This window comes from Gadus macrocephalus, chromosome 14, assembly GCF_031168955.1.
Source record: "Gadus macrocephalus chromosome 14, ASM3116895v1".
In the NCBI taxonomy this organism is placed as follows: Eukaryota; Metazoa; Chordata; class Actinopteri; order Gadiformes; family Gadidae; genus Gadus; species Gadus macrocephalus.
Window position 1 is genome coordinate 20,459,013 of NC_082395.1, and position 10,551 is coordinate 20,469,563.

General features: G+C 40.6%; 1 long non-coding RNA gene across 2 annotated transcripts in view; it reads right to left on the minus strand.

Annotated features, from left to right (window-relative positions):
- Positions 1-5,037, minus strand: part of LOC132471491 (uncharacterized) — a 152,422-nt gene extending 147,385 nt beyond the window's left edge. For both annotated transcript variants that reach the window (XR_009528849.1, XR_009528848.1), the window contains exon 1: positions 2,858-5,037. This is a non-coding gene — a long non-coding RNA (uncharacterized LOC132471491). The remainder of the gene's footprint in view (positions 1-2,857) is intronic.
- Positions 5,038-10,551: the final 5,514 nt, after the last annotated feature.

Sequence of the window (10,551 nt, forward strand, 5' to 3'; positions counted from 1 at the left end):
GGAATCCTTTTGCCTCGTGCCATTAAGGTTTTCCGCTAACTATTACCGAAAACATCCTGCAGTGTGCAACTCTTCCAGCAACGCTCTATAAGGCATTTTAGAGATACTCCATCGCAATGTGCCTTATGAAACACATTTATAATTACCTCTCCAAACAAGATGGCCTGGCAAACGTGATAACAGGAGTGGCTCTTGTTACAGTGTTTGTTGTTCAAATCAACTCGCTCAATAACTCAAATAGGAGCATTATTGACGATTTCCTAGTTCCTGTGCAGGTCCTTGTATGCCTCACTTTGAAAGGTTCAACAGAAGTTAAGTTGTTTGAATTTGGGGGCCGGTGACGTTTATTAGTCTCCGCTTTTTGATTGGCAATTTGTGTCAGGACAAAATGAAGCCTTATGTTCTTCAGAGTTTTATGTTTCATCCCACAATGATGAAAGTACATAATATATTGAAGGGCGAATATGAAAAGCTTCCTCAGTTTCGAAATGTGTCAAAAGGAAAACCAGGTATATATAAATTGTTCTTATACTCCCCTTCTTTGTGTAAAATTGTTTTCACTGAAGCAATCTTCCAAACAATACATTACAGCAGCTTTCATTTGTGTACAGGGGGGACACAGGGGCAAATAAAATGTATTTTTAATGCCTACTTTCAACACCATAAATGCGGTGTAAAAATAACATTGTATCTTCACTATCAGCCATTTACTTGCACTTAAAGTTTTATTTTTTGGGAGAAATTTCCTAAAAGCTTCCAATAAAACCACAAGCAGGAGAACACCATTAAAATCTTCGATTTCATCAGTTTCAGAAAAAAATATAAATTTCCTTTCAAGGTTTTATCTTATAAGCCATTATGAATATAAATTGCTCTATCCGAGGACTAGATTCCTATCTCCTAATGACTGCATACCAGTCCATCTAAACCCATTTTGACGCCAACAAAAAAAGCGCAGATTTACATTTTCTGATTGCTCAAGAGTTAGGTGACATAACTAAAAACTCTGCTAGCAGCTGGACCCGTTTCAGTTTGCAGTCTCAGATAACACATGCAGTTACGCATAGTCCTCTGCTACTAGACTCTGCTGCAATCAAATGCAGTTAGACATTCACTGTATGCCCACAGACATTGAGCACCAACACCAGCAGGTCATAGTCACCACCCTGGGGGGGAGAACCATCGCCCCCCTCATCATCATCAGCCTGAGCCAGTGGAAGCTGCTTGGCTTGGTTTCCCCCAAACAGAAAACCAAGCCAAAGATGAAAGCCTGTTTGTGAAGTACTTAGCATTAGCCTCGTGAGACCGCCCTGATCTCAGAGTTCATATTCTGTTGATCTTCCAGTGCCGTACAAGGAGCGCCAAGCCAGTTCGCCGAGTACTAAAACAATGGCAGCGCTCACGGTAAGTGTAGCGATGAAATGCTTTTTATCTGAAATGGACTGATAAGAATGTGAACAGATGAACAGAGATCTGCACAGAAGGCTTCGCTCAGACTTAGAATAGGTTTGTGATTCACTTCCTTCCAACTGTTATCGACAAGAATGAACAGAGCACGAGCGTCAATCGGATTGGCTGGCTGGAGTTTTGTGAACAACGTAAGGGTTGGGAAGGATATGGCCTGAGCCCATATTTGGAAATCAATGGCTGCCCGGCCGAGGCCTGGCCGACGTAAAGGTGGATATCTTCTCGACCTCAATCCTGAGCAGATGAGTGGTAAAGATCTTCATAAACGACTAAACTGGGTTTCTAGATTTCTACTATGACAATACAACGTAACTTACATATAAAGCTGCAAAAACAATAATACTCATAATGATCACGCATCACCAAAGGGAGCGACAGCGTCTGTCTTCTCTGCCCCCCTTGTATGTCGGCCGATGACTCACAGGAGGAACAAAGCTATATATCCACCTCGTCCACTTCCTGGTTCCTGACGGGACGTGACGGCGACATTGTCACCTAGGCCCTGCCGTACATTTTGTGGTTGGTTTGCGAAGCATAATTACATTAATTGCATTATTAATCACAATCTCTGGAGTGGCGAAGCTGCATGCATGAGCATTTCAAAACACAGCATGTTCTTTCTGACCGACCAACCAGTAATGAGCAAGAATCCTAGGGTCTCTCTACGGAATCCTTTAGGTCCACGCTGATGCTGATTGTGAATGTCAAATCGGAAATATGGGTTAAATTGTATTCAAGCTCTTGGCAAAATGGAAATAATAATTTGGCTGGTGAATATTCTAGTGTAACCCTAACCCTAGTGCTGGCTTAGGGATCACTATGCTAAATTTCACTTGCATCAATACCTTGGGAATAACACCCAATAAATATTAATAATAATGTGTAGTAAATAATAACAGGTTATCGCCACATAGTTAATACATACTCAACTTTAACTTCAATGCATGAATGCTGGGTCAAATACTGCCATGCTGCCAAGTCACATAGTTGACTACATGAAAGTAAGGGAATGACCCAGGGAGAAATCCCCTCCGAGGACCACTAGGCCCTGCTCCTAAAGTTCTTTACACTGTCAGTTTGTCCAGGAAACAAACAAATAAGCCATGGACGTTACACCAGCACAGCATATTTACCACTAAGGCTGCAAGGTCCTATTAACCAGCATGCCAGTCAGAAGATGTAGGAGACCTCATGGAGAGGCTTAAAAGAAATAACAAAATGCAAAACAAAACAGGAACCAAAAAGCATAGCCTATCTGAAAAAAGGTTATTCAAGATCCAAAACTAAATCAAAATAAACATGAGTAAACTATTAGGGATAATGATGACTATATACAATCCCACCAGAATGGTTCAATGAAACAGTAATTAAAGAGGCATAATAAGCCTACCTATGGATGATAAAAAGCTTGGCACGCTGATGACGACCAGGCAATCTCCAATCACTGGAGCCTTGGGAAACTATGCTTATTTAGACCAAACTAGGGAGAGCTAACTGACTTCTTCTTTCTTCTTCTTCAGTTTTTATCGTGGCTGCCAAACCAGGTAATTGGTGCATTTCTGCCACCACCTGGTCTGGAGTCTGGATACCAGATTGCCATTAAAAAGGGGGAGTTTCATTTTGTGACATGTAGGATCTAGGCCAATCGGGGGAAACGCCCACACAACTGTCTTAAAGGGACACAATAGTACCTGCTCCATGCTCAACATGGAGTTATTGCTCCTCGCAACCTTAGTCCTGCCTCCAGGGGGACAGTGAGTCTGGCTTTAGGTCCATATCCAACAGTGCTTTGGTCTGTTGGTTAACTGAGATAAATTACACAAATATACTGTATAATTACACAGCGACACAAAAGTGTTGCTGTTATGGCATGTTTATTATAAAGCTTTAATGATGTTTTATATTTGAATGCTAAATGCATGAATACATTTTCCTAAACTGTGGATGAACATGAGAGAGCATACAAAAACACAAAATATGTGCAGTAGCGTTATTGGACGTGTCGGCTTTGTGTATACGTAAGTTTTGAAAAATGTCCTCCTTTTGGGTTGTCTGGGAACGGCCACATCCTTTGTTGTGTCTCATGGTTGATTGAACATTTATTATACAATATTATACATTCAGGAACCACTAAAGATGAGCTAGTTTACCAATGAACTAGGATTTAATGAATGTCATAGCAGAGGTGTTTTACAGTTGGCTCTGGAGAACAGGATGCTCCGAACAGCCCAGTTCAGGAGGCCTCTTGAGGGAGCATTGATTTGTGTGAAATACACAAAAGACAGTAGGTTATACAGACCTGCATGCAAAGAACGAAGGACAAGCGGCAACAAGTCCCATTCCAAAGCGGCAATATTGTTTTCACTGAAGGCCGGTGCCTAACAGACAGTGAGGTTGTGGACAAGCGTTAAAAAAAATGGCTGATTTTTCACTGACTCTTAATGAGCTTCCAGAATGTCCGCCGATCGATCCCGGCCATTTTACCCAATCACTTGACACTTCTTCACAGCACTTCCCCGCAGTCCCCGAGTCCTAAACAGGCCTACTGCTTTATGGGGCCCATCGTCATGTCCCCTTCTGTTGCAGACGTTAAATCGACTGCTCCCTCGGCTTCCATTTGAAAAATTCATTCCATTCACCCAATCCCATAGTTTTAATCTCACACGAGCGGTTTGAAGCATATAGGCGTCTGCTTTCTGAGTGACTGGAGGTTAAATTACCTTTTCCCATGGACAGGGAGGCAAAGATGGCCGTTCGTGGTGGTGGCGTTGGTGGAGTGCATTATTAAATTACTTCAATGAATATTAAATTAGTTATTTCCAAGTCAAAAGGAGACGCAGAGAATGCCATTATTTTTTCTGCATACCCCAATAACGAGGACAAAATACGAACTATATTTCCACTTTGCCCAAATAAAACCATTAATAACAAGGCAACAAGGCGACGTGCGTTCATCTATCAGCACTGACACCGGCTCATGCAGGCGCGGCATATTAACTGTCGGGATGAATTTATCAAGCGTAGGAAACACGACGTCTGCGCGGCCCCCTATTTACCAGCACACGTCACAAGCGGTAGAAGACTTCATGCAGAAGCTCCCTTTTCCCCCGCATGCACTTCTCCTGCGATTTGCAGCAGGTCACCATGGTTTGAAACCACACAAACGGGGTCAGGAGTCTAGTCCCCGTACCCTGGGGGGAAGACCGGACCACCAGCAGCCTCTCCCCCGCCCCCCAATCCTCAGAACACAGCTGTCAGAAACTTAAAGCTCAAGAACAAGAAGATTCATCCCCAGATATGAAACTTAAATGACTCCCCGACCTCCCCCGACTGCGCCTTTTTAATTCCTCTCCAGCTCTGTACGACGCAGGGAGTCGGCCCCACACACGAGACAATCAATCGGCAGCTGTTTTTAATTCCGTTTCCAATCGAACGTGAAAGGATGAATATGTATCTGGTGTGCTGCTGGGTGGACATGAATGCACCGCTGGGTGAACGCCGGCGCTATGGCAACATCAGCAGATCTGCCAGCTCCCCCTGAACTCCAGATGCGACTTCTTAACTATCATCAGCAAGAACCCCCCCCCCGAGTCCCGGCCAACCCTGCGGCCCACGCCCGTGTTCACAGAGGGGAGAGGGCATAATGTTTCTGGAACATACTGGATATCACCGACGTGCATCTTTATTTGGAACACTCAAAGGGACCAATCATTATCTTTTAATTACCACCAGCATGCATTGGGCCCCCTTACAGCGGGGTAATTAATCTTACACGCTGGCGGGGAGCGGAAAGCAGATATGCCTTATGGAAAATAGCCGGGCTTCATTAGAATAGGTACATTATTAGTAAATACACGGAGCACGGTGCAGTAATGGGAGGACTTCAGGTGGGTGCAATCTGTGTACACTCCAAATATACGTTTAGTACATTGTGTACGGCAAACATTTGCGTAATTACTCTGCTTTGTGGGCCCCAGCCACTCCTTTGCTTTCCACACGACCGCGATGGGATGATGGAGGAACGAGTCACAATGAATCATTGTCAATGGACCCGGGCTAATATGATGAACTACCCATTGAGTGGTACTTATTGAACAGAACTTACCAGTCAAGGACACACTCATACTCAGCACTCCCAGCAACGTCGCATCTGGTCAGCTGTGACAGGTATAGATTAAACACGCTTTATGAAAATTGTATGTTAAAAACATATCTGACATTTGGTAGAAAACGCATTTATCTTATAAACAAAACCACAAAATAGAGCTCCCTGGAAAGCTGTCCATTATGGGCTAAATTTACATATCCTGCATATGGGGAATTGAGGGGAATGCTACATACGTCTATTAGTAGCATTCTCCCCCAAACCCGTGCTATTGGTTTCCTTTGTCAACTCTGTTTAGGCTCTTTCTCAGTGTGAATATTGACAGAGTGCCCTTGCATTGTCAATGAGTGTGGGTTTAGTAGTAGTGGGGCAGATAACCAGAAAGTTTGTGCATTTTATGATAAAAGCGTCAAACTTGATATGCTTGTAGCCAAAGGCATATAGAAAAAAATGTGATGTGGAGGCAGACAATTTTTTTAATATGGTGGCCAATTTTCAAGATGGCCGCCAGTGATGACTGTTTTTAGATTAAATTTCACATTAACAATGGATAATAGGGGATAGAAACATACATTTTGTTAGTTATAGCCAAAAACATGGGGAACATGTGGAGGGATCAAGACTTTTCAATATGACAAAAATTTGATGTGGCAGCCATTTTTCAAGATGGCCACCAGTGACAACTGTTTATAGATAGATAATATATAATAGATTTCACATTAACAATGGATAATATGTCATATAAGCATCAAATTTGGTACCATTATGTCCAAATACACAAAAAGAATATGGGCATTTGCCAAATTGGCTGCCAGTGACAACTGCTTTCAGATCAATTTTCATATTAATGAGGGATATAATGTGATGTAGGTTATGCATCAAGGATATATGTTGGATTTATCTGCATTGCACTTGGGAACTATCATTTATATCATACTTTTTTTCAAGATGGTGACCTAGATGGCAGCCAACTAGCAAAAAATGGTAGTTGCAATAAAGTTGCATACATTTCTCTGATTTGGATGATCTTTGTGTTTTTATATTTTTATATAATTTAAAGCCCCGTTGCCCTTGGTTCGGCTCTCCCGCGCCGGCACTTCCTGTTTATTCAGGTGCGGCTAATTAACTACATCATGTTATCCACCACTAGATGTGGGGCTAACATTAGATATCAATTAGGAAACTAAACTACACTACCACTAAACTACCACAAATAAGTGAAGCTTTATAAAGCAGAGTGTATTAGCTGTCACTTAACCCCATGCTGAGTTTCACAGCAGTGGTGTCACCAGTGTGCCCTGGTTATGCTTTGACATCCATATATTTAGGACAATTTTATTTTGTGGAAATGTGAATGTACACAAATCTACACAGACTACCCTAACTCTAACCCTAACTGATATCCAATTAAGATAAATGCAATTGTATTGAAAGCACTGTTTTCCTAGGCGACCAGGCATCCCCTCCATCTTGACAATTTTTGGTAGTTGGCTGCCATCTTTGCCACCATATTGAAAAAGGAGTAATTCAAATGAAGGTTCCCAAGTGCTATCCTTAGTAGATAAATCCAACATATCCTCATATCATTATTATGAAAATGTATCTAAAAAGAGTTGTCACTGGCATCCATTTTGCAAAATGGTCACCCTATAAAAAATGTATGACGGGTCCATATCTGTATTTTTTTCCTTTGTGTCTTTGAGCATATAACTACCAAATTTGATGCTTCTCTCTCTTATTATCCATTGTTAATAATATGACATTTTATCTAAAAACAGTTGTCACTGGTGGCCATTTTGAAAAATGGCCACCATATTCAAAAGTCTTGATGATCCCTGAGTCTATGTTCCCCATTTCTCTGGCTATAATTGTACCAAATTTCATGTTTCTATCACCTATTATCCATTGTTAATGTGAAATTTAATCGCAAAACAGGCGGTCACTGGCGGCCACCTTGAAAATGGACGGCATATTGAAAATTTGTCGTGCCTCCACATCTAATATTGTTCTATATGTCTTTGGCTACAAGTGTACCAAATTTGACGGTTTTAGCATAAAAAGCACAATCCTTATATAATTTCTAGCTAAGCTTCCCAACTATATTCCTTGTGTCACTGTTAGTCTAGGTTTCTAGGTATGGGCGGTGAGTAGAGAAACTGCCAGAGTATTGTTATTATATTTCCCTAACATTCAGTGAACAGCGACCTGAACTTTGGGTTAATTCTTATCGGACAAAACTTTTAGAGACCTACATGGACGAGAAGTGGTTCTGATAGTTTAGGACGTAATTGCTCAAGTTTATAGAACAAAAGATACATCATATCCTGGGAACTGAGAAGGAATACATCTGAAAAGAGAACGATCACCGAGAGATCTGCCTGACAAAACACTCAGCGATGAAATCCCCTTTGGATGGATTGCTCTATTTTAACATGCGTCAATATTTAATGTGTTTTTCTGCCGATCTAACACATACTTCATACATTTTCAATAGTGTAATATATATATCCAATACTCCTCCTAAACCCCAGAGTCATATTTCCATATAATTATTGTCTTTTTCCATTCACCGTATTGATAATACAATGGCAGGTGTTGAACTGATATATTATATCTCCAACTCTATGAATTATATATAATTATGATATATTAGGATACATAATCTAGATGTTCAGCGCCTTGGTGTGGGCGCGTTTTATGGGAGGGTTTGCTTGAAAAGATGCTCGGGAGAAAAACACGTATATTATTATTGAAATAGTCTTACCCTTCCTTGCATCATATCAATACAAACAAACAGTAAAACACTTTGAATTAGAACGAAGAATAATAATGACCAAAATTAATAACGCAAATAAAACACGCCTGATACTAATGAGAAAACGATTGGGAAAATAAGCCCGGCTAATTGCTTTTTGTTAACTTTAGTTTATTCTTTTATTTCTGTGGCAGGAGAGAGAAACCCACCACAGTGGGAAGAGGGCGGGCAGCAGTCGCGAGCGCAACGACGCTCCGCCCCCGAGGCAAATGTTTTGGGGGCATTCACACCCCTGCAGTCATTCGTCAGTGTCTCTCTCTCCAGGAACACAGCCCATGGACGCGGCCCCCCCCTCAAAGCCCAGAGAGGAGGAGCTTCATCTGCATCAAGGGTCCGGGCCCCTCTCTGGATCCGCCCATGAGTTATCTCCTCAATAACGTCTAATCAGACAGCTGCCGCTTCCTCCACTGTAAACAAAAGTAATTACAGTAGATGTGATGAATGGAGGAATCAAACACTTTGTGCAGGCTCAGGGTCGACCCAGGACTCTGTAGAGCGGAACACTTTAATTAGGGACAGACTAACTCAGCAGAACTGAACGAGCCTGACAAAGCAGACAATTGAGTTTTTAAAATAAGCCCGGTTGTGTCTGTTGTTTTTTTACAGGTTGGTCCAGTGATTTACTTACAACGCTTCTTCTTAATGGGTTTTGGCAAAATAAATGTTTTATTATTTGTTTCCCTCTCAGAAATACACACTTCATCAGGGACAATTAAATCCAGTCCATTGCCACAGTTTATCATTCACCCAACCTGGTGGCTTACATTTGTTTTTACAGCATCTGCTCAATCGAAGTCCATGGGGAATAGATTTTAGATTTGTTTGATCAAATGTATTCCACTATTCAAAAGTATTTGATTGATGGTGTTCTCGATGTTATTCTGAATAAATATAGTTTGAGCAGTCAAAAATGTATTAGTCCTCCACCAATTTTGGGGAAAAAAAGAAGATATCATGTGAAAAAAAAACGTTATTCGGTAAACATAAATAGTGAAGAGAAATATATAAAATCACCAGGCACCACTATTATGGTTTGTATAGATCGTTCTAGAATAATTTGATCTGTGCTCTTTGCACTGTCAACCTGTGGGTGGAAAGTCATTTGACGTTACATGACATTCTTTCGGCTATTCTATTCAAAACGACATACATAAAATTCATCAAATAGGCAAGATGCTTTAAGTGCTACAATATAGAAACCTGAGAAAGTGTTGTGTTTTTTTCTATTACCTGTTGCTTGAAAGCAAGAGGTTGGCCACAGTGTATTTCATGGTAGTGTACTGCATTGTTATCTTTTAACACACAGAATGACTGATATCTGAAATTTTATCTTTGAAACAACAATGAGATGGACTGTAATATCGTTTACATCAATGAATGCAATCTTTTCCTAGAGAACAATTTGAATCAAATCAGTCACTATACATGTTGTAGAAAACTGACGACTGAAATTTGAAACATACGAGTACTACTTAATTATATATGACATATAGAACTAATTATAATCGTATCACATGTCTTATTTACTGACAGTATTCTATCCTCTCCATATGTCATGTGAATAGTTAATGTAGACATTGAACAGAAGATAGTTATTCAACACTGCTCTAATGTGATGCAGGGACATGAATTAAAGTTTGATGCCCGTACAGGAAAATGCTCTTCTGTCAGGACAAACCAAACACGCGTGAGAACGAATAAAGTATTATTAAATAAAGTGTATTGAAATGCAATGGTTCCAGCCAGAGCACCCCTAAAGAGTGTGACTATCCATGTGTTTAGACAGGCAGGCTTTCAGTGTGGAAGACAAAACAAGACAATCGATTTCTAATGCAAGAAGAGTGCGATCAATACTTTTAGAAGAAACCCAAACAGATGTTTTCATGTGAAATTTTCAAGTAATTACACATTCAGTACATATTAAATGTGAAATGAATAGTAGAATGCATCACAGAGTACAATGAACTGCTATCACATAATCTCAGATAAATATTATTCAAACGGCCTCATTAGTTTGGTTCCCTCAAGGTAGGCAAGCCTATATAAGACCATATAATGTGCAGACCTGCAATACTTCTTTGCACTTAATCATTCTATTATATAAAATATAAGAATATAATTAGAGGCCATTTTGACAACGCTTATGCCAATTACCTTTACATTG